The sequence below is a fragment of the Talpa occidentalis genome, unplaced genomic scaffold, assembly GCF_014898055.3.
Source record: "Talpa occidentalis isolate TD23 unplaced genomic scaffold, MPIMG_talOcc4v2.1, whole genome shotgun sequence".
In the NCBI taxonomy this organism is placed as follows: Eukaryota; Metazoa; Chordata; class Mammalia; order Eulipotyphla; family Talpidae; genus Talpa; species Talpa occidentalis.
The window spans coordinates 76,777,618-76,805,585 of NW_026555331.1; positions in this window are offsets into that span (position 1 = coordinate 76,777,618).

The following is a 27,968-nucleotide window of genomic DNA, read 5'->3' on the forward strand; positions in this document are numbered from 1 at the left end:
TAGTGGGTGCCCTTTCTCTTTTTTCCCTGTTATTTTACATACCTGTTACTTGTATTGACATTGCAATGACCCTGGTTGATCAAGAGATGGGGGTAACAGAGACTTAAGTGATCAGTTACAAAAGCAGCCACTTGTTTACAAAACTAGTTATAAACAGACATTCTAATGGCAAGGAAAGATTCAAATCTGGCTATGCTGAGAGGCCCCATCTAAATTAAAATTAACAGATGGTCCTGATAATATGCCTCTGAAAAGCAGTATACATATAAGCACTGAATCTGAGCCACTTATGGACTCCACTCCCATGATACTGAAGCACTCTCCAAGTTTTGGTGAAAGCCACTTGGAACTAACTATTGCTCTGAGAAGTGGCCATTACCTCCCTGTTGATGGATAGTTGCCAGGAACTCCCCAGAGGAGCTCCCGTACATGATGCATCACCACTCCTGTGAGCCTTAACAAGAGGTTCATAACCTTCCCCCTTTTACTGCCAACTGAAATGCATGCTTACATTGTTGTCATGTGGATTCCATCCAATAAATTATATTGTGGTTATATGCATTTGGTTTGAGTAATAAGTGATCACTTTCTGTTCCAGTGGAAGTTAGTACTTTAGAGAGATCTAGACCTTATATCACAGTACCTGAGTCATTCTTTCTCTATTTTTTCTATTTCTTTGATCCTTTCAATGGAAATATTAGACAATGTGATATTTTAAATGGGTGGCATCATTATTATCTTGAACCAGAAGTCTGCATTTCTGTATTAGTTGGCATATGCCAGTTCCATTAGCTCTAAATAGAAGTATTTTATACCATGAATGGGAAGAAAAGAAAGAAAAGGAGAGAAGGAAGGAAAGAACAAAGGAAAAAGTACCTAGACAATGAAGTAGAAAAACACCACAGTGACTCACAAATTTATGATTAACTTTTTCTAAATGACAATAGCTTGGTAACCAATAAAAACAGTGGCAGACACCTCATAATATTAAATTATTCTGAAGGGAAACTCACAATAAATAGAAATGTACTAATATATGTCTAATTTCACTAAGATAAACCCTTCAATCTGCCAAATTAATCCTCTGTGTTTACAATAGAGCAAAGTCAAGGCTGACCCTTGAGTAACCTCAAGCTGAAGTTGTGTTCTTTTTGGAAAACAATGGAGTAGTTTTAGCTTAAAAGTTTCTCTTTCCACAGCTTGACAACGTGTTCAGGTGTTGCAGATTTAGCCAATCTCTCAGCTTTACAATGCAATCATTTAGATGAAAAGCCGCACTTACATATGATGGCGCAATTGTGGGTGCCCTCGGTCAGCTCTCGGCCTGTTGGCACAAGAACTCTTGGAAGACAGCTTGGTGTCTGGCAGCAGTCTTTGTGCTGAGTGGACGCAAAAGTTCCAGCTGTCCTCCCTTCATACATGACTTCCTGGCCCTGGCTTCAGTCACTTCCTGCATTCCCAGTTACCTGGTATACCCTTTATTCACTTGTATCTTACAAAATATCCATTTTAAACAGTCAAATGAAACAAATTCTCTCAAATTTGGCTTGCAATCAAGCAACACCATTTTAAAAATTTAAGTTCTACATAGTTTTACTAAATGATGGTAGACTGTGATGCAGCCATTGAAAATGTTTATGAAGAGATTTTTAATGTGAAATTGTAATGATAGAGAAAAATTCTATAACATAAAGCAAAAATAAGAGCAATAAAAGAAGTTTATTATGCGATATCAACCAAGACATACAAAATGTTTCAGAAAGAGTGAAAGTTATTATACTAAAATTTAGTAGCTGTCCCTCAAGATGGTAGTCTTATTCATAATAGTTTTTTTTTTCTTTATAAATATCTTCAAATACAATTACATTTACTTTTTCTCAGCCAACTTGGAAATTTAAGAATTTAGTAACTATAGATTTTTATTAATGTGAATGTCAAATAAATCAGTGCATTCTAACATTGCAATCATAGTATTATTTCAACTAAAAATAATATATAGAAAAGAGACTTGATGAAAATATGGGGAAATGTTAACAGGAATGATCTACTCTATGTGGGATAATGACTGACTGCTATTTCACTACATTTCAAAATACAGCTCTACTCTCAAGATTGTGCCCATTGGTGATATATTAATTTTCAATATAAAATTAATGATTACACAAGACAAAAGAGGATGAAAACACAACAGCACCACACTCTCAGTACTTCTAATAAATCAGTATCCTCCAAATACTTTGGGTAAAAGAAACAAAGTAGAAGATCTTAGAAACTGAAGATCTTCACATCATATATCTCAAGATAATATATTTCACACTCCCTACTTCACAAGCAGCAAATAGTTTTTCAAAGTTATTTTTATACTAAAGTGAAATCAACCCAAATGAGAGGAAATCCTGTGAGAAAAGAAAAGAAAGAAACACTTCTAACCAAAAACTCATCCTAAAGCTAGGATCCTTGCAGAACTCTGGTGTGAAATGAAGAGGTACTAGGAAAATACATTTATTATTAAAACACAGGGCCCCCACTACCTTCCTCTTCTTCTCTTTTTATTTTTCCCTTTATTTGTTTGTTTATTGGCTTTGGGAATACATTTTCATCTACCAAGGCAGGTGAAAAACTGGTATGTGCTGTATTTCCACAGTCCAGGAAGTCAATTGCTAACAAATGTTCACGTCACCTGGATAAGCGTCTTCCTCTTTGTTGAGAGGATAAGATAGCAAGCTGAAGCAGTGACCTGAATTAGGAAATATTGTTGTAATTTCTAAAGGAAGGAACTGTGAACATCTTCAGGAGGAGTCACCAAATCATCAAAATTAAAACCCTACAGACTTGACATTAGTGTGAAAATGGATATAGCCTTTGCCTAAAATGAAAGTCACTGCTGATTTATTCATCAGGATACACTGACGTGATATTCATAGGATGAAGATAAAACACAAACAACTAAATATATCAGGAAATGTTAGGTGTTGACCATAAGTTCACTATGTTAACACAAAGCAGCAAAGGAATAAATAAATATTAAATCCACTTCTTTATCTTTCCATAACTTGAAAAGTAAATAAATTATTTTTTTCTATTATGAATAAAAAGATATTTTAAGAAAATACTGGCTCCTGGCAGTAAAGTTAAAATTTCCTTTTCATTTAAGGGAATTTATTTCATGATTTATTTTGAATAATTTGACACTTAAGTGTCCTTTATTTGTATTTTCTTTTCAAAACAGGAATTGATAAATTTAGGGATGGGAAAAATGGCAAATTTTATTATTTTTTTATTTAAGACACGCAGCACTTTTTAATTTTAAGTTCAAAGATTCATCCCCAGAATATAAATAGAAATGTATTTAAATACATTTAGAACCAAATAAAGAAACTAATAAGGCAAACACTGCTAATATACACATCCTATACACTCTAATTTCCATACCAACTTGAAAGAATTATTATCCATAATATTGTATATTATTACAAGTTAGAGAACTTATTATGTCTTTTTTTTCAAATTTCAGAGATAGAGGTTTATAAAAAGTTTACAACAGAACATTTGATTTATATTACCACAATCATTTGCTTCAAAATCACCCCTTTTCAACTAAAAATCCTAAGGGAGCTTGAAGTTGCTCTTCTGTCATATTTTTAACCAAAATCAGAAAAACAAACACAAAAACAAAACAAAAAGCCATGAAACCTTCAATACTTTCAAGTTGAAATTTCAGCCCACTGTTTATTTTTCTTGGTGCTTCCAAAGTGCTAATTACACAGAGAACTTGACATTCAAAGTTGGTTTGGAAAAAGAAAGAGGGGCACAGTCTGTGGGGATGTGGCCCAACTACCAATAAATATGGACGACAATAGCCCTCATAATAGCTTTCATTATGACTTTATATGCCTTCACTAAATTTTTCAAGATAGGAAAAGATATTAATGGGAAAGGGAGAAAATCTCATAATTATCTCATTTAGTGTTTAAGTTAGAGGCATTAATCCTATTTAAGACAAAAATTCAGGATCGTTCATATCAAAATCCATTAATTTCCAAAGATAGATCTTTATCATGCTGTTTATTTTCATATTGAATTCTACTGCCCTCCATTTTTCCTTAATACTATTTTTCTAGTTTATCCCCCTACGCAAAACCAGAAATATATTCAGATAAATAGTTTAGGAAGCTTTTATCTCTTTTTTGTAGCAGAGTTTGTACTAAATTTAGATAAGCTTTATAATATTTGTAAAACATTTCATCAAGAGAAGCTACAAAAGACAAAAACTACAATTCTGACTCCCTTTTAGGTCTATAATTTTTGTTCCTCTATTTTAAAATGCTATTTAAAAACATAAATTCACATTTAAACATTTAAATGATTCAAAAGTTTCTTTTATAAAAAAAAGATTTATTTATCTATGTGGAGGAGGGTGTGTGTGTGTGTGTGTGTGTGTGTGAGAGAGAGAGAGAGAGAGAGAGAGAGAGAGAGAGAGAGAGGATTCACCAGAGATAGAGTAAAGTGCAGAATAGGTGGATTGACTGAAACACACTGCTGAGCGGAGCAGCCGGTGAGACAGGAGAGGTCTGCTGTGCCATGTGGGTCAGCTCCCTGGCCAGTGATGGAACTTGTTCTACAGTGGCTGCCAATAGCTTCATAGTGCTGAGACCTAACCACTTAAGCCACCAGGAAGGCCATGATATAAAAGTTTTTTTTAAAAATTCCCATCTCCTTTTCTTCTCCCTTCAAATCTAAGAGGTAGGTGTGTCTTTTTACTCCTCTTTCTACAGTATAGAAACATGCTTAAACATGCATTTATTTATGTGTATGTGTACATCTATACACATGTTCACATAAAAATAGGGGTATTTATTTTCATACAGAAAATGTTCTATATATGATTTCATAATGTAATTTCTTCATTTTTCATCCTTTCATCATGGACATACATCTGTTTAAAAATAAATGGTGAAATTATATTCATAAAATAGATGTAACTTAATCTTGTCAATGGACTTTAAATAATCAATATCATGGTTATTTAACCAAATTCCTACTGATGAGGGTGTCAATTTTAGTCTTGAGTATATAAGCATGTCTAAATATTCAAACTATATGAAATGGTCTAAAACATAGACTAAGCCCTCCTGTTCCTTTTCTAAAATGTAATCAATTTCAAACAGTTCCTGTTTAAGACTTTGAATGGGTAACATTATAACATTTAAATAATAAGCAATTGTATGTTATTTGGTAGTGTTTGTTAATTGTGTTTACTTAAAATGAAGAACTTACTTCTTACTTTGCTTTCCCTTTCCCTATCTTCATTTTATCATTTTTCATGTTGTTAAATTTTATAAATTTTATGTTCTATGGTATCTAATGAACAACTGGTCTTCCCTAACCAGTATACAAAGTGAGTCTATGACGGCACCTGTTATACTCTGATGGGGGAGGGAACCAGGGGAAGAGAGTATAGTCCCTGGTGCATGCCCAGATGTTTCAAACACTGACTTCCAAAGGACTCTTCTAAGTTTGTGTTTGCTTTTCTAGCACAATCAGGTTTAATGAAAACATGACAAATTATTGTGACCAAAACGTGGACCCAGCTCTGCAGAAAAGAAGTTTTGTACCCCCACAGCAGTGCCCTTCTGTTTTCCTGGATCATTCTTCCCATTTGTACACTGAAAGATAAGTCTGTCCTTGCTAACTTCACCATTTTAATATCTAAAGTATTGAGCATCATAGTGATAAACATTGTAGGTAAAATGACACTGCAGGCCCAGAAGCAGAATACTTGCAATCCTTACTTCTAATTCCACTTTTCTAAATGTTCCCAAGTGATTACCAAAGGCATGTCCTCCTTAGTGCCTCCATCATTTTGTTACTTAGAGATATTTTGAAAATAGGCAACCACTGTGCATGACTATAAGGGTTATTTTTGTTTGCCCAAAAGAGCATTTCTACTAAATCCTAGTGCATTTTAAAGTATAAAATTATCATTTACTCCCTCCACCATAATAAAAGCTGGGATATGATTCCATGTTGTAATAAATAGAGCAAACAGTACTTTTATTCCTGCACTTTTCCACCCAGAACCTACAATCATTTTCGTCTTTCTCTCTCTGGGAATTGGAGCTGCTGATTCACATGGCTACATTTGGGCACACAAAGCAGAAAGTTACACGTAACTCAAGCAGGGCCTGCGAGCAGTCTTTCAGTCATTCCATCAAGTCGGGAATCATTCCTGGTAGATCTATCACCACCAATATGAACTCAACATTTCCCTCTCTGTTTCCTTAGAGGAAAGGCCGACCTAACACTTTGGCCTTAGCAGCCCCCACAGATGCTGCTCAGTGTCTCTTCCTGCCAGTTTTGGCTCAGCATGGTGTCTCCTGGGCCCACTGACTGTCGGTTGCCATAACGACAAATCAGCAGAGGAGGGAGGCCTGGCGGAGCCATGGTTGGGCCAGGTGGAGAGGAGGAGGTTGAACAGAGAGCTGAGCCACACCAAGTCCCCAGTCCCAGCAAGAATGATCTGGAGGCAGGTGGCCATAGGAAATGAGGAAGCTGCTGCTAGGGTAGCGGTGATGTGGAAGAAGCAGAAAGTCATTACACATTAGAAAGTCAGGTCTCAGATGCTGCTAAAGTTAAAGAGTAGTAAGAAGAAGCTGGTGAGAAAAATTGAAGAAAATAAAAAGACTAAAAGGCTTATAGAGAAGTATAAGAAAAATGGAGACCAAAAAGCAAGATTTCTGCTGCTAGAAAAATGTCAACCTCTGGTGTTGTGACTAAAGTAAAAATATGGGCCTTTTCCATGGTCCATTTGTGTTTGGACTAATGCTGTTTTAACATGAAATTAGAGCGAAGGGAGAGAGATCAACTTCAGGACAGAAACGATGCATGCTGGTTTTGGTTATAATAGACTATTGGTGCAAACCTTATTTAAATTTGTAAACTGTGTATCAAAATACCTAATTTGCCTTCTTCCCTGAATTTTTAATGACTTTTGTGAATTATTGAATATGTAAATGTTTGATAAACTCTAAAATAGTCTACCAAAAAGAGTTCATCATCTTCTCTTGATTTTATCATTATCAGTATTTAATATAATGTACTTTCTCCTAATCTCCATTAAACTATCTTTGGAAGATTCTTTTTTAATGAATTATAAGATGTTTTGACTTACGTTTTTCTCACAGAAGTAATAACCAAGCAAGGTTAGATACCTTTCATCTATCATAGTTACTATTGCTAGAAATTAAGTACCAGAGGAACCTAACCTAATTAAAATATCCCTAACTGCAGTCAAGCAAACATGCCCTTATGCTGCGTATCTTTCATTGATTCATTTTTCTCTGAACCCAAGTGCCCAGGAAAAGAAAGTCCAATAAGGAAAGATAAAAATATATATTATATAACTCTACAGAAAGCAGCAGGTGAGAGTGACTTTAGAAATCAAGTAGCATAATGCTTCTTAAACTTGAATTTGAGATGGTTCAGCTGATAATCTTGTTAAAATACAGATTCTGATTTGGAAAGTTTTGGTGGGGGAAGACAGTTCCCAGGTACCCTGCTTCTGCTGGATGTTGAGAAACATGAATCTATTAGCGTTGTATTTAAGGATTTTGACTTGCAGAACATTTTCATTTAATACAATACAATCTGATAAAACAACTAAAAGCACACTTAGGAAGACTGAAATTTTGGTGGGAGGTTCAGCAACCTAGTTGGGTTTCTGTAAGAAGTCATAGGCCCTGTGAACTTTTGAATTGCTTTCTAGGCACTTCTGTGAAAAATCTTGGAAACATTACAATGCGATAGGAAATGCATAGACTAATCTAAACACTTCTTTTAATCAGAGAATAGGGACTCAAGAGTTTAAATAGTAGCAAAGCACTTATAACATTTGATACCTATATGTACACATATACCCGATGAACATATACTTAGAACATTGAGACAAAAGTGTTTGTAGATTTACTGTAAAGAACAGTTGCTGCTTGTCAGTATCAAAGTCCTAGTTGGTAGGAAACCTTTCAGAAGGTTAAAAAAAAAAAAAAACCAACTCTACCTCACTCAATCTAAAGCTCATTTTAGTGATTTCAGATCTAGATGGAATGAAGTTAAAATTTAAGAACAGTTTTATATTGTTAATGGTTGTGATTGAAGAAGTTTAAGAATGATTTTTTGAGGAGTTACTGTTCCAGATCAATCATGGAAAATGATTGTAAGAAAAGGTGACCAACATGATGGAAGTAAAGACATATCAAGTGAGCAAATAGAATATAAAATAGTGGGAGAAGATAGGAGCTGAAGATGATTGGAGAAAAGGTCTGGATTTGGTAAGTATAGAGGAGCAAAGCTCACATTTGGGCTGTGCAGGAGTGTCAAGTATTACTTGGCACCTCAGTATGGGTGGTCTCTGTTTTCCCTGAGGGCAGGATTTTATCCCAGTCCTAGACAAAAGGTAAGCCAATAGTATTTGCCAAATAAATTGCTAAAGATAGAGATCTAAATGAACATATTCAGCTCTGATTTTTATGCCATGCCCTATAGAAACTTGCAGAGCATATTTCACAAGGTGAGATTAGGACACCAACTAAAGGGGCATCATGAATTTCAAAAGTAAGAAGAAACAGAAAAATTGAGAAAAATTGTTCAAAAACTGTCAATGACTCTCTGAACAATGTTGGTAATCTTAAAGATAAGGACAGGAAGTAAGGAGGAACTGTAGAATGTGAATGTATATCGGTTTGCTTCAAGAAATTTTCCAAATAAAGTAAATGTAAAATGCATTAGGTTTAAAATTAAGACAAATGGTTGCTGATGCATTAGGAGGAAAAGGTCATTTTGTTCCTAATTAGACAGAAAAGTAAATAGGGGTCAGGAACAAGTATTCACCAAATTTTACCTTATTTATTTACTTGTGATTTTCAGTTTTATCTTCATAATTCATTAAAATTTTTCTTCATCAATATTTTATTTTTCTATTTTCAGATTTGTCTGTTACCTATCCAAGTTTTCTTTGTTTATTTTACTATTTGTAATTTGAAAATATTTTTCCAAATAATTTACATGCAAAGTATATTCATATAGCTTCATTTAATTATATACATAACATTTTCAAAAATTTGAGAATCTCCACTTACACACAGAAATATGAAACTTTTTTGCAAGCAGTTATATTCTGTTAAGATTTTGTTGTTGTAATTTAAGATTTCATATCCAAATGTTTTGATTTTTTTATCATTTTTAGTTTCTTGTAGAAAAATTGCTTAAAAATTTTCTACTGTTTTTAATTTCTCATTGTATTAACAGAGATTGAAATATTGATTCTATGGTTTTATTTACTCACTGCTCTTCTTTCTAACACAATCTAATCTCCATTGGCTTTAAGTACTCACCATATTTTCCTTTATAGCACACAATTCACAATTCTCATTTTTAGTTTTTTCATTTGGTCCATTTCTCAGTCAGCTGGAATGCTTTTTTTTTTTTTTTAAATTTTAGAATAGAATAAAAATTTGGAATGTAGTAAAATGTTTGGAATCCTTTTAAATCTAATAATATCTCTGTATTGCTCTCAAATATAAATGATAGCCTGTCTAGCTATCACATTTTTGGCTTTCAATATATTTTCTCAAGTATCTTATGTTCATTTCTCTTCCCTGTTTTCAAATTGTGGAGAGTCTGATGTCAATTTGAATTTTTTCCTTTTATAAGTAACCTCTTTCCCCTATCATATTTGTAGTTTCGTATTTCCTTGTAATGCATTATTTTCATTATCACATTTTTAGATAGAAGATTTTTCCTGGATTTTAAGTCCCTACAACCAAGAAAATATTTTATTATTTCTTTGGTAATTGCTTTTCCTATAATTGCTCTATTTTTTTCTTGCATGTCTCTTATCCATTGTCATTGATGCCATTTGTATTTTTGATTCATACACTTATCTCATTTTTCTTTTACTCTAAATTCTGAGACAATTTCTCAATCTTTATAGTAAGTCACTGATTCTGGACTTACTATAAGTTTTCTGGAACAGTCAACATATATTTTCTGCCTTCATGCTATAACAAACCTTTGTTCATCATCCTCTTCATCTGAAAGCTATCTTTTCTGATTGGTTCCTTGTTCAGAACACAATATTATCCTGATTCAGAGGAATTTTTAAAGATGAGTCTCTATTTTGAAGTAAATCTGTTCTGTAGATTTTCAGAAACGTTCCTCACACACTGAAACACTGGCAGTCATGGTAATCGTAGGTTTTTTTGCTTATCTCGCAAGAACAGCAAGACAGGCTTGTGACAATGGAACAAAAATACCTCAAGCCATTTTATTTTTTCAAAAGATTTATTTATTTAATACATACAGGAACCGGGGTACAGGCCAGAGTTGAGGGGGTGAGAGGATTCACCAAAGACAGAATGGGAAACAGGCAGACCTACTGAAATACACTGCTGAGGTAAGCAGTGGGCTAGACAGGAGAGGTCTGCAGCACCATGTGTGTAGCACCCTGACTGGGGATTGAACTCATGCTGCAGTGGCTGTGGCTAGCTTCTTAGGTTGTGTCTTAACCCCTTCTGCCACCAGGGAGGCTCTCTACCCATTTTAAATAGGGGAATGAATCCTTGATTTTTCATAAGTTGGCAAGGGTGTCTCAGAGTGCAGGCCCAAGAAGAGTGTCTACTGTCCTCAGGGGACATCTCATCTCCTGGACAGAAAATAGCCATAGAAGATAGACTAAGATGCCTGTCTCAAGGTTATTAACATTCAGAAGCAGTGGTACTCAGTGTGCTGTAGTTCCAGATGTAAATTCAACTCACACCACGATTTGGCAGACAGCAACTTCTACCAGCAGATTCTACCAATTTGCGTTTCTGCAAATAAACATTGTACTCTGAGTCAGTGAATTATTATCACTGTACTTTCTCAAGGATGTCAGCTCTGCCTACTGACTTCTCAAAGATTCACCTTTGCCTCTGGCACCTGTTGTATACTTCTCAAAGCCTGTGACGTCTTCTGTTACTTCAAATTGTTATTGCCCTCAGGCAAACTTCTCTATCAGTTCTATCTCAGCCCTGCCTTCACTACACTATGTTTTATGAAAATCCCTCCAAGCAGGTGACATAAAAGTTATACTCCCTTCACTTTTAGGACTTTATGGAGTTTACTCGATTTATATTTATTTTTATTCATCTTGGTGGTAAATGGATGACTTACATAGTGGATGAAGACTGCCATGTCTATCCTGTGTGGTGTGTTTCTTTTTTATGTTGCACATTTCTGACATTGGGAACAAGCTAGTACTGTTTTCTAAAGGTGATCAGTGAACTTCTGAGAATAACTGCAATTCTGGAATCTCCAAATCAGCTGTATCCAACAGAATTTTCTTCAGTGAAGAAAATTATTTGAGCTGTTCAATTCAGATGCCATGAGGCTTCTGCAGTCATTGAGTAATTGAAATGTTGCTTGTGGAATATAAATGAGGAATTGAAAATTAAATTTAATTAATTTAAATGTAAATAGTCACATAAATCTAGTGATTAGTGTATTGGACGGCACAATCTTAGACATCATTTAAGTTTAAACATCCTTGAAAATGGAAGTCCCCAGGGTCTCACATTAAACCTACAAAACCTTAACCCTCTGTGTGTTGGAGGGAGGCTGCATCTTTCGAAATTGCCCCCATGATTTTTAATGTGCATACAGATGGTCTTATATGATTGGTATGATATCAGATAATGAAAATGACACTTGGAAGAATAATTACCTTGTGTTACACTGAAATTTCATGTAAATTAAGTAATAATAGGATACATTAGAAGAAATTCCACCGGAAAAAGCTGAACATGTGAGACATCTCCCTCCCTTGTCGGAGGTAGACATCTGTGTACTATCTTGTCCATTCCATAAGGAGAATCCTTTTCAAGAATAATCTTAGCAACCTCTGAGGGTCAATTCCAGATAGGAAACATATTTGCTATCTAGATCAGGGAGAGAAACACTTTTACCATAAAGGTTAGATGGTGAACTTTTAGGTGTTGTGGTCCATATGCTTTTGGTCACTATGCAATCTGCCATTGTAGCATGAAAACTGTCATAGACCATATTTCATTTTGTATAGTGTGTGATTGTGTTCTAGTAAAACTTTATTTAATGATAATGAAATCTGTTTTATAGAATTTTCTCATGTAATGAAATATTATTGCTATTTTTGTTTTTTCTTCAGTTATTTAAAATATAAAAACTATCCTTAGTTCTTGGGCACAAGATAAACAGATATCAGGCAGGATTTGGTAGTTTTCCAACCCTATCTAGTTTACAGCTAAGCCCTCTTCAATGTCTATATTTTATGAATCAAAAACATTTTGCTATACATTTTTTGGAGTAGGACATTAGTCTATAAGTATGTTTTAACTCTTTACATCTTCTTATGATATCAGGATCTGTGCAATTCAGTATGTAAAACACAGACATAGTAGTGATAATTTCCTGAGACTAAGTCTTTACAATAAGTGTGGTTAATGTGTATCTAGGTATGAAGGAAAATATACTGATATCTTAGTTATTTGCCCTTCAATCTAGTTTAAAATTTTTGTAAGATTTTCAGGAAAGTTACTGTTGATTTTTATTTAAGCAAAACAGATCAATAAAGTATTTATTTTGAAATATTCTAGTGATTCTATTTTTACATAAGAACCAAGATTCTATTTTTATCTAAATTGCAATCATGTTCAAGTTGAAACTATATTTATTTCTACAACTCTACTATTAATTTTAGTTAACATTTAACTTCCTTCTATGCATATTAATATGGATGAATAAGCAAAAAAAGCTAAGCTTCTTAGAGACTTGCTAAGAGATAATTGTGAGGATTCCCCCAAACATCAATTACTATCACCCAATTACCCCTGACCTGTAACGTGCCCTCCCATATTACATTTCTGGTTTAGAATATGTGCTACAAGGCCCTCCCCTGTTGGCACAGGCGCTTGAGTGCTGCACTGTGAAGCAGTCCGCAGCCTCTGCAGTTTGGGTTGGATCCTGGCCGGCCTGTCGGCAAGGGTCCCACATGGCGAAACAGACCACTCTTGTCTCTCCCGCTGCTCCCCTCAGCATTGTATTTCATCAGTCTGCCTGTTCTGTTCCTTATTCCTTATGGTTCTGTTCCTTATTCCTTATGGTGAATCCTTGCACCCTCCCACTCATCTGGCCTGTACCCCAGTTCTTGTATAAATAAATAAATAAATCTTTAAAAAAAAAAAAGAATGTGTGCTATGCTAGAGGTGATTTGGTGGTGGGCACATTATGGTGGTAATACCTGATGGAAGTATTCAAATAGTACCACAATTAACAATTAACTGATTAATTTAAAAAGGAACAGGTAATTGTGACAGAGCATCAATCTCAGCAGGGCTCTGAGGCCAGAAACAATTATATTTCCCTAACAGCTGCACACTTTACACTTTGGTTATTTGTTTATCATTTTGCTACCATTATTATTACTTCTACCTCCATTTTAGACTTTGTGATTTATGCTTCAATAAGAGAAGACAGATATCAATATACGATATGTGTGCACTCAAGCTTATAACATAAGGGCATTCTACTCTTCTATTATTGTGGATTTTAAAATTTTGTTTTGTTTTGAATTGTTTTGCTAATTAAAGACTTGAAACACAATCTCATAAACATTGGGTTATCAACAGTCATCTTTTCTATAAAGATTATCTTCTTTGGAACACTCCTGTTTACTTTTAAGCTTAAATCTTAATTTTAGTTTGCTCATTTCCCTTTTTTATATACTATTATGTTGAGCAAAATTTCAAAAGTCTTCTCTATCTCATACTTACTTACAATTCCAACTTCTTTAATAAAATTCTTCCCAAATAAATGGAAATTACTATCAACCTCTGACTGGGCTGTTAATTACTATCCTGGGGCCAAGTTGACATAGGTAGCACTATCAACAATTCTAAAAGAGAAAATCAAACACACACGCACAAAACCTTACTAAGGAGTTTTAAATAAATATACTAATTTAAAATAAAGAAGAATTTTCTAATCTATACTTATTATTCAGCATTTTCTTAAATAGAATTTGCTAAAACATTGGAGTGTTGATGCAGAGAAATTCTTAATCAAGAAAAATACAGAAACAACATTTCTGTCCCTCTCCTTGAACTCTAAACATAAGAAATACAAAAGCATTACATTAAAGTAAGAGGAAGAAACATCATTATATTAAAAACAAAAAAATCCAAGCCCTATTCTGATTATTCTACAAAATGATATTTATTGACCAGGTATGAGATTTTTGTAGCTAAAAGAGATTTTTAATAACCCTTTATTTTGTACATAAGAAATGAAGTCTGGAAAAGATAGGTGATTGTTATTCATTTGTAGTAGAATCAGCACAGAAGGACTTAAAGTATAGTTTTTTAGCTTGCTTGAAGTGGGAGGTGAGTTCTGCTAAAATGACTTAATTTCAGATGGCTTTTTGGGGGGTCAATAATAAATTTTATATTTAAAAAATCGCTCACATTTATACTTCATCTGCTGTTGTGTAACTTGTAGACTGAGATAATCAATATGTTAATATTTTACCTTGATTCCCAGAATATAAGTAGCAACACTAATATGGAATTATTCCATTTGATTTAGCAAATAGGTCAAGAGATATGAACAGATGATAAACAATCAGCACCATCATCTTTAAACAAATTTTTTATACACTTTGCTAATACCAGTATTCCTTATACACGAATGACCAAGACTATGAGAATATCTTCACTTGGGTGATAAGTATATACATCAACATTGTGTAAAATTGGGACATGGCACAGATTTCAGAGCCTGAAATATCTGGTCCAACTGAGCACCTCTCAGTATAGCCTATGGGTTTGGAAAACTGCATACTCATTTGTCAAACAAATCTATACAAGAAAAGATAGTATAGTATCGTTAGCGAAATTGATTGAAATTACATGTAAAATACCTATTAGAGTGTCTGAAGTAATATTCACTCAAATGCAATTCTCTTCCTTCTGTTACTCCCTGTAAAATGTCCTGTAGTAATTTGCTAAATATTGCCATTTTGGTCTGACAGAATTATTGCAACTTTACATACCTAACTGCTACAGTTACTTAAACAAGGATGATATATAATTGCTGAATTATAAAACCACTAGCCCAAGAGATTAAAAACCATCACAAGAAGCTCAAACTTCTCATCTCTCATGACCACTGAGCCAAAAGTAAAGTGAGTGATTTCCCTTCTGCATCTTATGAGGAGCACAGAAATAGAAGTTTGGAAGAGTCAGACTTCAGACTTCTGGCAAAATAAAACGAGTAGGCTACTTTTATTTTTTTGCCTTTTTAGAAAGAAGAGAGGTTGGGGATTTGTGCTCTGACAGCTCATTCAATGACTCTCCTGAAAGTGGTGGGAAAGAACTTGAGAAGCTAAACTTCAAAGGGAAATAATATGAACATAGCTCCATGAAAAAAATAAGTAGCCCTGCTTTACACGCCAACCCTGACAGCTATTATTAGACCCCACTGGTTAATTAGACAAACATATTTGGCTAATTTCCCTTCAAATTCACCATCAATGTCAACACATTTGGATAATCCTAAAAGGCTGGGAATTTACAAGTCATAAACATTTAACAAAATAGCTAAGCTTCTTAAAATACTTTTCCCATCTGTGTTAAACCACAGAAAATCTAACCGGAACAACATTATATCCCCCAGCCTACATGGGTTTTTATTAGTGATAGTAAGTCACTTAGAGCTCCATGCTTTAAGTGTAGGGGAAAAAACACAACACAACAAAACAAAACAAAAATGCAGGTCTTGGGTACATTAATAACCTAAGATTAGTAGAAAAAGAACCTATATGCAGTTAAGTGACCAGTTTTCACTTGGCCAAAATATACATATTAAACCCCTAGCATATTAGCTTTTGCCAATTGGGAATCACGAGTCAACAAAGCTCTATGCAGCCTGGCTCCAACTAGCCCCCCTTCTGGGCTGAAGCCAGACTTGTCTCATGTGCTTTCTTTAAATTCACCTGTTCTCCCTTCCCTAGGCATTTCACGGATGCCTGGAACACTGTCTAGTTGTTCCTTCTTCCACTGGGTTTCTGCTTAGACGTTACCATCATCTCCAAGGAATGGTCTCCGAGTCCTTTCCCAGTAGGTTTTTGTCTCTGGAAAGTCTCTGTCCTGGCACTATATTCATTTATTTTACTTCATGCCCCATATTTTGTAATTACACATTATTAATTTGTTCTCTTGCTCAGTGTCTGTGCCCCTCTTTATCCTCGCCTGTTGCCTGTGCACTACACAATACCTGTGCTCAGTAGACATCTAGTGAAACAATCAATCCACAAGAAATGGATGCATGTGTCTCTGGTCTGTAACAATTTTGATTGCATATCAATAAAAAGGATCAAATCCATCATCTGTCAAACTTTGCCATATACAGGATCTCTATAAAATGCTAACAAATTACTGTTTAGATTTTTGGTAAGTTTAAGATTCTACTGTCTAAATGCAATTTATTTTTTAATTAGGAAACTTGAAATATCCAGTGTATATATAAGCCATGACACACAATAAGAAAAAAGGTATTTAGACTATCCACAGTAGTTCTTTTTAAAATCTCCCTTTGATGGGCCTCCCCAGTGGCGCAGCGGTTGAGTGCTGGGCTGCAAAGCTGCCCGCAGCCTCTGCAGCATCGGTTCAATCCCCAGCTACCGAACGAGGGTCCCACATGGCATGCAGACCTCTCCAGTCATGCTCACTGCTCACCTCAGCAGTGTACTTCGTCGGTCTGCCTGTTCTGCTCTCCGTTCTGGCTCTGGTGAATTCTCTCACCCTCCCGCGCTTCTGACTGTACCCAGTGCTTGCATAAATAAATAAAAATAAAATTAAAATAAAATCTCCCTTTGGCATACACACATACAGTCTGCTTTTATAGCCTGAAAGAGTCACATACCAGCACCTTTCCAGGTGCTCAACTCTCTCTGGCCCTCTAAATTTTAACTTCCTAAGCACCATTCTCAAGGTCATAATGGTTCCTGCCTAAGAACACCCAACTACAAACCAACTGCCAGAGTAAGCCTCAGTCCCCCACACCAGCACTGTCAAGGTGAGTATTTTACCCTTAGTCTTGGTCACTGGGTTCCAAGCCCACCAATTCCCTGTGCATCCCTGCCTACTGGCACCCCTGATAACCTTTCTTTGAGGCTGGTGGTGGTGGTGATAGCTGGGGTGGGGTCCTGCATTTTGAGACTTGTAACCACCTTCATAGCTGCATCTCCAGAAGGAAGAGACCAGGCGGTCTGACAAACAGCCCAAGCCATGGGTCTACAACCTTCAACCCAGCAGAACTGGATTGCGGTGAGGTGGGGAGAAGGGTGAGAGTGGGGACTTGGTAAGTGATTTCTGACCCCACAAAATATAGTTTTTGATGAGAATAAAGTATCATCTCAAATCTCTTCTATGAAAACCAGAAGGCAAACATGAAAGGAAGGAAGGAGGGAAAGTAGGTAGGTAGGAAGAGAGGGGGGGAGGGAGGAATAAACCACTTTCTTACAGGACAGGGAGAGGGGTACCTCAGAACCCTCAAACCTGCCTGCTCTAAATAGGTTCTGCCATCTGCCGCATCAAGACAAAACATACCATAGTACATGAGATCTTTCAAAGAAAGGAACTTTTTTTTAAATAATAAATTTTATTTTTATATTCCCCATACAATTGCAACCCCCCCATTCTGAACCCAATCCCTCCCCTCCCCACCCCCTACCCCCCATAGAGTGTCTCTGATTCACAGTTTTTTGTTGATTTTGATTTTCACTTTCTTATAGTTATTCTTTTTCCTGGTGCCTTATTTAAGTTTTCTAGATTCCTGCTATGAGTGAGACCATCCGGTATTTTTCTTTTTCTTTCTGGCTTATTTCGCTGAGCATGATCCCTTCCAGCGCCATCCATGTTGCTGCAAATTGCATGTGTTTATCTTTTTTGAATGCTGAGTAATATTCCATGGTATATATGTACCACATCTTCTTGATCCAGTCATCTATTTTTGGGCATTTGGGCTGTTTCCAAAGCTTAGCTATTGTAAACAGTGCTGCTATAAACATAGGGGTGCAGGTGTTCTTTGGAATTGATGTTTCTGTGTCCTTTGGGTAAATACCTAGGAGTGAAATTGCTCGATCATATGGAAGCTTTATGTTTAGTAGGTCCAGAAATCTCCACACAGCTCTCCATAGTGGTTGGACCAGTTTGCACTCCCACCAACAGTGCAGAAGAGTTCCTTTTTCTCCACACCCTCGCCAACATTTGTTGTTGCTAGTTTTTTTAATATGTGCCATTCTCACTGGTGTAGGATGGTATCTCATGGTAGTTTTGATTTGCATTTCCCTGATGACAAGTGATGTTGAACATTTTTTCATATGCCTGTTGACCATTTGCATTTCCTCTTCAGAGAAGTTTCTTTTTAGCTCGTCTGCCCATTTTTTGACTGGATTATTTTCTTTGTTGTTGTTGAGTCTCATCAGCTCTTTGCAGATTTTTGTGATCAGTCCTTTATCATTAGTGTTATGTGCAAAAATGTTCTCCCAGTTGGTGGGGTTTCTCTTTGTTTTTGTTATTGTCTCTTTTGCTGTGCAGAAGCTCTTTAATTTGATATAGTCCCAGCTGTTTATCTTTGCCTTCACTATCACTGCTTTGGGTGATGTGTCTGTAAAGATGTCTTTGATGTGCAAATCACGTAGTGTTTCGCCTATATTTCCTTCTATATATTTTATGGTTTCAGGTCTTATGTCTAGTTCTTTAATCCATTTTGAGTTGATTTTTGTGTATGGTGTGAGGTAGTGGTCAAGCTTCATTCTTTTGCATATAGCGACCCAGTTTTCCCAGCACCATTTATTGAACATTTGCTCCTTTGTCAAAGATTAGTTGACCTTAAATCTGTGGGCTTATTTCTGGATTTTCTATTCAATTCCATTGGTCTGAATGTCTGTTCTTGTTCCAATACCATGCAGTTTTGATGATTATGGCTTTGTAGTATAGTTTGAATTCTGGAGTGTGATGCCTCCATTCCCTTTTTTTTTTTTTTCAGGAGAGCTTTGGCTATTCGGGGTTTTCTGTGATTCCATATGAATTTCATCAATAATTGTTCTATTTCTTTGAAGAATGACATTGAAATTTTGATTGGAATAGCATTGAATCTGTATATTGCTTTTGGTAGGATGGCCATTTTAATAATGTTTATTCTTCCAATCCATGAGCAGGGGATGTCTTTCCATTTCTTTGTGTCTTCTTCTATTTCTTTTAACAGTGTTTTATAGTTTTCTTTTTATAGGTCCTTTACCTCTTTTTTTAGATTTATTCCCAAATATTTGATTTTTTTTGTTTCAATAATAAATGGGATTTTTTTTTTTTTATTTCTTCTTCTTCAGATTTATTGTTTGTGTATAGGAAGGCTACTGACTTTTGCATGTTGATTTTGTATCCTGCCACTTTACTGAACTGATTGATGAGTTGAATTAGTTTTTCTGTGGTGTTTTTGGGTTCTCTATGTATATTATCATATCATCGGCAAATAGTGATAGTTTGACTTGTTCTTTTCCTATTTGGATTCCTTGTATGTCTTTCTCTTGTCTTATTGCTCTGGCTAGGACTTCCAGTATTATATTGAAAAGCAGTGGTGAGAATGGACATCCTTTTCTTGTTCCAGATCTTAATGGAATTGCTTTCAGCTTTTCACCATTGAGAATGATACTGGCTGTTGGCTTGTCATATATGACCTTTATGATGTTGAGGTATGTTCCTTGTATCCCAAGAATTTCAAGGGCTTTTATCATGAATGGGTGTTGCACTTTGTCGAAAGCTTTCTCAGTATCTATTGATATTATCATATGGTTTTTATATTTCTTTTTGTTGATGTGTTAGATAATGTTGATTGATTTTCGGATGTTAATCAAAGAAAGGAACTTCAATACAATTAGTATGCAACAAAGAGGAGGGACAGATTACAGTTTCCAAATCAAGCATGTGAAGTTACCCATCCCCTTGTAGGTAAATATCCAGCCAAACAGCGTTTGCCAGAAGCAGGGCCACTGAGGTCCAGAAGCCACTAGTCTCAGACACGTTCTGGCAGGAACCTATAGAAATGGGTCAAAAACAGCCAAAAAAGTCTGGGATGATGTATTTTGGTGCTGCTTCATTTGGTGAGTATATGTTAAAGAAAATTTGTGCAATAAACGGTGCTGGTAAAATTGGGTAGCTACATGGCAAAAGAATGAAGCTTGACTACTACCTCACACCATGCACAAAAACCAACTCAAAATGGATTAAAGAACTAGACATAAGACCTGAAACCATAAAATATGTAGAAGGAAATATAGGCGAAACACTACATGACATACACGTCAGCAACATTTTTAAAGATTCATCACCCAAAGCGGTGATAGTGAAGGCAAAGATAAACAGCTGGGACTACATCAAATTAAAAAGATTCTGTACAGCAAAAGAAACAATAACCAAAACAACCAGACACCCCACCGACTGGGAGAAATTTTTTGCACACAACACTAATGATAAAGGACCGATCGCAAAAATCTACAAAGAGCTGCAGATACTCAACAAAAACAAAGTAAATAATGCAGTCAAAAAATGGTCAGAAGAGCTAAAAAAAGGAACTTCTCCAAAGAGGAAATAAAAATGGCCAACAGGCATATGAAGAAATGTTCAGCATCACTTGTAATTAGGGAAATGCAAATGAAAACTACAATGAGATACCATCTCACACCAGTGAGAATGGCACATATTAAAAAAAAAACTAGCCACAACAAATGCTGGCAAGGATGTGGAGAAAAAGGAACTCTCCTGCAGTGCTGGTGGGAGTGCAAACTGGTCCAACCACTGTGGAGAGCTGTGTGGAGATTTCTGGACCTACTAAACATAGAGCTTCCATATGATCCAGCAATTCCACTCCTAGGTATTTACCCAAAATGCACAGAAACATTAATTCAAAAGGGCACCTGCACCCCTTTGTTTATAGCAGCACTATTTACAATAGCTAAGCTATGGAAACAACCCAAGTGCCCAAAAATAGATGACTGCATCAAGAAGATGTGGTACATATACACAATGGAATATTACTCAGCAATCAAAAAAGATAAATTCATGCAATTTGAAGCAACATGGATGGAGCTGGAAGGGATTATGCTCAGCAAAATAAGCCAGAAAGAAAAAGAAAAATACTGAATGGTCTCACTCATAGCAGGGATCTAGAAAACCTAAATAAGGGACCAGGAAAAAGACTAATTATAATAAAGTAAAAATCAACAAGCAACTATAAACCAGAGACACACTGTGGAGGGAGTAGGGGAGGTGGTTTTGGGGTCAAAATTAGGGTGGTAGGAATTGTATGGGGAATATAACCAAGATGAAAATGCATACATTGTGCAAAAATGAAAAATGATGTAAAAATATATAAAATAAAATAAAATAATTCTAGCTAATAAAAAAAAGTCTAGGACAAAAAAAAGCAAAATCAAAATCAAGATAAAAGCTGCCAATGTTAACCTCCCCATGGGTCTCACCTAAATCTGTTTCAACCAGTCTAGGACCAAGAAGCAAGTGCAGTTTCTTTACATGTCTCTCTGTTCCATGTGCCTCCTCCGGGTCTCCTGGTTCTCCGTTCTTCCTCCTTTCTTCTCCAATCTCCTCTCCAGCTTATTTTCCCTCCTGCTCAACTCCACGTTTTATGGATGGAGCAGGAAACCTGGAACATCCCATTTTCCTGGGGACTACCTTGTTGCAGCTTCACTCACTGCAAGTCCTATGTACATGTAAATTGTTTTCTGTAATTTCTTTTTCTTTTTTGATCTTTATTATTTTTTTTAAATATATGTCGTGTCTACATTTCTATAAAGAATGAACAAATTTTAGGGATGCCTACCCCAGCAGGAGCAGGTCAGCCACATATTCCCTGCACATGTGGACTACAATGTACCTGCCAGGTACCCCTGAGATGCTCAGAAAAGCTGCAGCCCACAAAGGGAATTTCTAGGCTAACTGGTGCTCAAAGGCCCTGGGGCTGGCGAGCTATGTAGGAAGCAGAGGGGAAGAATAACTCACCATGAACCTTTTAAAATAAACTTCACTCATGTGCTTCAGGAGCTTGGGAGCCTCCTGTGCAGGCCTTTGGGAGACTGTGTCTTCCTGGCACCTGCCTGGCGACCACGGGCTGTGGGGAAAGAGTCCTGGCCTTGGGTGGCAGGCAGGAGAACAGCTCCACTTCCTCGTTTGTGTTTGATTCTTTCCTCTAAAACCTGTGCTGAATCTTTGCACTCACAGGAGGCACAAACTTTCAACTTGTATGCAAAAGAGCTATAAAAACAACAAAAATATAAAAGTTTTCATATATAAGGCCATCTGTTCAAGTCCACTTTGGAAACCTGTAACAGATATTTAAATACTACAGTGAAAAGGCATCTTAATATACTTTTTAAAAACATCTGAAGTAATCCGCTAAGATTAAGTGTATGTCTTTTTTTTTTTTTTTTTTAATTCCTTTTAAGGGCACTTTGCCCACTGTAGAAGGGAGAGGCTGGGGCAGGGCTGACAGAGGTTCATGCTTCAACTGGGGGTCAGCTACCCTGGAAGCCCTGTGGTGGACCCACTGTCCTGCAGGATCTCCTCCCGGCCTATCCCCAAAAGCCAGGAGGCGAGGTAGGCTGTGCATGTTCTGCAGCTTGGCTTGGAGTTTCCCAAATGCACTGTGATTGAGCGGTCTTCCCGGGCGATTTGTCTCTCCATTTGCGTCTGAGCTGTAAGTTTTGCTCAGGTAATATGAATAGCATATTAGCAGCCTGTGGCATCACCTTTCTATATGAGGTGCGCACAGTGTTCCACCAACTTGCTGCACAAAACTGCTTGGTGGTTGTCATGGCCTTGCCGTTGCTGTTGATTAGGTCCTTCTCCATTCCTTTTTTTCCCCACTTTCAATCAACCCCTCTCCTCTTTTCCTTTCTGCTGACTGAAGTCAGCTTTGGTCTTCCTAGAGCTCAGTGGAAATCTAAGAATTTGTGCTTCTGTTGTGTTTCTCTGAGGGGCCTGTTTACCCTTGACAAGCTTTTACAGAGCTTCCTTGGCAACTACATTGGGGGAGTCACAAGAAGAGGTCAAGGTTTTTGGAGGTTCTGCTGCTTCAGATTGCTGGGCTGGAAATGGTGCCAGGGAACCTCTCCTGGCATCTTTGAACGTCTGTTCCTCAGGATTCACAGCACTTCTACTGCATTCCTAGGGCTTCATTTTTCCTATAGATGCTGGTTAATGGCTGGTTAATGCCAGTGGCTTCCCCTGGCATGCAACTTCACGATGTGCAACTGAGTTTTCTTCCTGAAGCACGGAACATATTCCAGATGAATTGCTTGGGCTCATGTAGGAAGAAATCTGTGACCACTCCACAAATACATCCTTCCTGATAGTGCGGAGCCTTCCAGGATCCCCACTCTTCCTCCTGCCTGGGGCCAGCACTGCTGCCTATGCTGCTTCCACCTAGAATTTTCCAGAATGGAAGCTTTCAAAAAAGATTATGGTCATCTCCTTTTGACCCAACTTTCCTTAAATACCATTGAAATCTTGCTCACTTATGAGCAGACTTGTTTTGTTTTGTTTTTTTAATATATTTTTAAGATTTATTTATTTATTTATACAAGCACTGGGTACAGTCAGAAGCACGGGAGGGTGAGAAAACTCACCAGAGCCAGAGCGGGGAACAGAACAGGCAGACTGATGAAGTACACTGCTGAGGGGAGCAGCGGGTGGCAGGAGAGGTCTGCACGCCATGTGGGACCCTCACCGGTGGCCGGGGATCAAACCAGCGCTGCGGAGGCTGTGGGCAGCTTCGCAGTCCAGCGCTCAACCGCTGCGCCACTGGGGAGCCCATGAGCAAACTTGTTTTTAACTTTGAATGTTTTTTCATTATCTCTCTTCAAATCATTACCTATACTATGAAGTATGGCCTTTCCCCTGATAACTCAGTAACCTTTCAGTGTTCTTATGGATTCTTTTATCCTCCTACCTCTTTTACTATACTAAAAAAATATGAACTTTCCTCTCCAGTACAATTTTATGATTACTGATCAACATGTTGCTTCACTTTTCTACAGTGTAAGCCTCTAGGTTATTTTTTAAATCAAACTCTTCACCATCATGTATCATTGTCACAACATACCATTACCATCCTCAACCATTTCTGAGCCTGATTCACCATTTTCCTTTCTCTCACTTCTGTCATCATTAGTGACCCACACATGACAGTTGATATTCTGATTCATGTCCCTGTACTTCTTTGATGGTGACTCAGCAACCTTCAGCCCCAATGAATAGGGTCACATACTGGGTCTTGATCCCACATCTCCAAGATCTTTGTCTGGTCTTCTCGGAGCATCTACACATTATGGACCACATAATCCTTTATCTCCATTTTTTTAAATATCTTTTTACTTTCACTTAGATCTCTGCTTATTCATTTCCTAACAACTGCTCCTGGTAAAGCCTTGTGTCTAGTTCGGTCTCTCGTTAGTCATTTTAATGTTCACCACATTCTAAGCACCATATTTCTTGACCTCTCAGACTGTGCTTTTCCCAATCTTTATTACTTATTCCCCCTCTAGTGCTGTTTTGAATGAGTGTCTAGAAGCAATTTCTTGGTCTTCCCAAAGTGCACAGTCTCCATGGAACTCAGCTTAATGGGAGTGTGGGAAGATATTCTTCTACTCACTGTCTGAATCATCATTTATAACTTAGTCCCCATAGTGACAGGACTTTTGGTTCAAAGTTCCACAAATTATACCATGAGAGAGCTCCCATTTTTTCCATTCTCTGTACAAATTTATCTATTACATACACTTTTGTATGATATACCTCTTACTACACACAATTAAATGACCAACAAATAGGCAAATTGAACTAACAATTCCATATCAATAATAACAAAATTATGTTGCAAAATATCATTTCAGTACCTCCCTTTGGTTTGTTTTGCCTATAGTGATCTTATAAAATGGAAACATGGAATATTATATTATATCAAATACATCCTTTTCTCATGTAAAATTTGGGCTTATTTGTCATTTTATTTAGTTTAAAGATCTTCACAACAAGATGCAAAACCATTACCTTATTTTTTTTTAGCAGATTTATATTTTATCTATCACATTTAAGTATTTAAACCTCCTGTCCTTTTCCTTTTTTGTTTTTATGGCCAAATTTAAACTTATTTTTCTCCACAAATAAACCAGTTTCTTCAATATAATCTACTAAACTATTTTCTGTCGAGTTGTGTGCTATCTAAATATATTGTATCCATATGTACAAACATCTGTTTCATTAAGCTGTGTGTTCCTTTGTCAATATTGTGCTTGCTGTTAATATGACTCTATTTTGTCTGAAATCATCGTTGTGCACATCATCTTCTTTGATTCTTCCTTTTGAAAATCGATTGTTTTTAATTTGCATCTTACCAATTTTATAGTGAGTTTATAGAATGCTTTAAAATGTCCTAATAGAGTTTGCATTAAAAATGACAAATTTAGGGCCTCCCTTGGTGGTGCAGCGGTTGAGCGCTGGGTTGCGAAGCTGCCTGCAGCCTCTGCAGCGCCGGTTCAATCCCCAGCCACCTGTGAGAGTCCCACATGGGGTGCAGACTTCTCCTGCTGCCCACTGCTCCCCTCAGCAGTGCATTTTGTCAGTCTGCCTATTCTGTTTCCCACTCTGGCTCCGGTGAATTCTCTCACCCTCCCGCACTTCTGACTGTACCCAGTGCTTGTATTAAATAAATAAATAAATAAATAAACAAATAAATAAATAAATAAGAAAAATTTATACATGAATTAAGATTAATTTCAACCATAAATGTGCTACATTTAGTTTAAAGGTCTTCACAAGAAGATACAAAACCATTAGCTTAATTTCTTAGCAGACTTACATTTTATCTATCACATTTCAGTATTTAAACATCCTGTGTTTTTCCTTTTTGTTTTTATGGACAAATTTAAACTTATTTTTTATTTTTTTAACACTTTATTTATTTATATAGATATTTACATCATTGTTCTTTTTTCTTTTTCTTTTCTTTTTTTCTTTTTTTTTTTTTACAATGTTTGCTTTATTTTCTCAGGTATAGTCCCCATAGAATTTCCACCACCAATTCACCCATGTACCATAACCATAGTAATCTTTGTCTTTTTAAAAAATTCTTGTTGTGGGCCTCCCTGGTGGCACAGGGGTTAGACAGCACTATCAAGCTATCCACAGCCACTGCAGCACGAGTTCATTCCCCAGCCAGGGAGCCTCCCACGTGGCACCCACTGCTCCCCTCAGCAGTGTATTTCAGTACACTGCCTGTTCTGCTCCCCACTCTCTCTGGTGAATCCTCTCACCCCCAACACCGCTGGCTTATACCCCAGATCTTGTATGCACAAATGAATAAATCTTTAAAAAAATTAAAATAAAATAAAATTCTTATTCTTAAATTATCACTTTCTACTTTTTCTAAATGCCAGTTTTCCCATATTATTTTTCATTTGACAACTAGATCTTTTTAAGACAATCGTCCTATTTTCCTATTATTTTCATTTTCTATGTCACTATGTCCTGCTATTCCTTATTCTTAAATATCTGGGTTTATTTTGAAAGTCTTCTTGAGTTGAATGCTTTGTTCATTTGTTTTCTATATGTCTTTTATTAAATAAATGCATATAATGCTTCCAATTTTTCTCTGTGTTTGTATAACTTTATTTTGGAAGTTTTGACTTTTTCGTATCTAAGAATTTTGTCATTTTATGATTTATTCAAAAGAAATCTTGTTAAATAATGTAATTTTTGTTCTTAAGTTCTTATTTCACTATGACATAATCATTTTTTTTTGTCTTAAGGCTAGAAAACAATCTAGATGATATCAATACTTTGTAATTCGGCATATAGCTTGTATGTGTGAGGGGAAGGGCTATAGTTTGTATCCAAAACCAATAAAAATGTTGGGTATAAATTTCCCAATCTATCTGTTAGACACAGAATGTTTTAACCTACTGGATAAATTTACTTACTTTTTGGTGTCTTTGATCTTTTTTTTTTTGATGATTTTTAGATTTAATTTTAGTAGATATGGACTATCTTATTCTTTATAATACTCTTTTACACTCTAAATCATTTTGATCTCAACCATTTTATTTGTCTTAAATTGTGGCAAAATCTCTATAATTAATTTGACACATTTCATTCCACTTATTTTTTATCTCTCGGTTATTTATTTATTTATTTATAAAGATTTATTGATTTATGAATACAAGAGCTGGGATGTAAGCCAGAGGTGCAGGTGTGGTGAGAGGATTCACCAGAGACAGAGTGGGGAACAGAACTGGCAGATCAACTGAAATACACTGCTGAGGGGAGCAGCGGGCGAGACAGGGAAGATCTGTTGTACCATGTGGATCAGCTCCCTGTTTGGAGATCATGAACTGTGCTGCTGTGGCAGCTGATAGCTTTATAGTGCTGAGACTTAAACCTTTGCACCACCAGGGTGGCCCTTTACCTCTCACTTAAAACTCTTATGGGCCTCCCTGGTGGTGCAGGTGGTTAAGTGCAGTGCTATGAAGCCATCCACAGCTGCTGCAGCACTGGTTCGATCCCGGCCGTCCAGGGAGATACCCACATCGTGTGGCAGATCTCTCCTGTCTCATCCACTGCTCCCCTCAGCAGTGTATTTCAGTCAATCTGCCTGTTCTATTCCCCGCTCTGTCTCTAGTGAATCCTCTCACCCTCTTGCACATATGGCCTGTACCCCGGTTCTTGTAAAAATAAATAAATTAAAAAAAATGCCTATTATATATGTGCTGTCAATTCTACCATCAATGCCTCTTAAATTGTATTTAAAATTTTCCATCTCTTTCTCTTGAC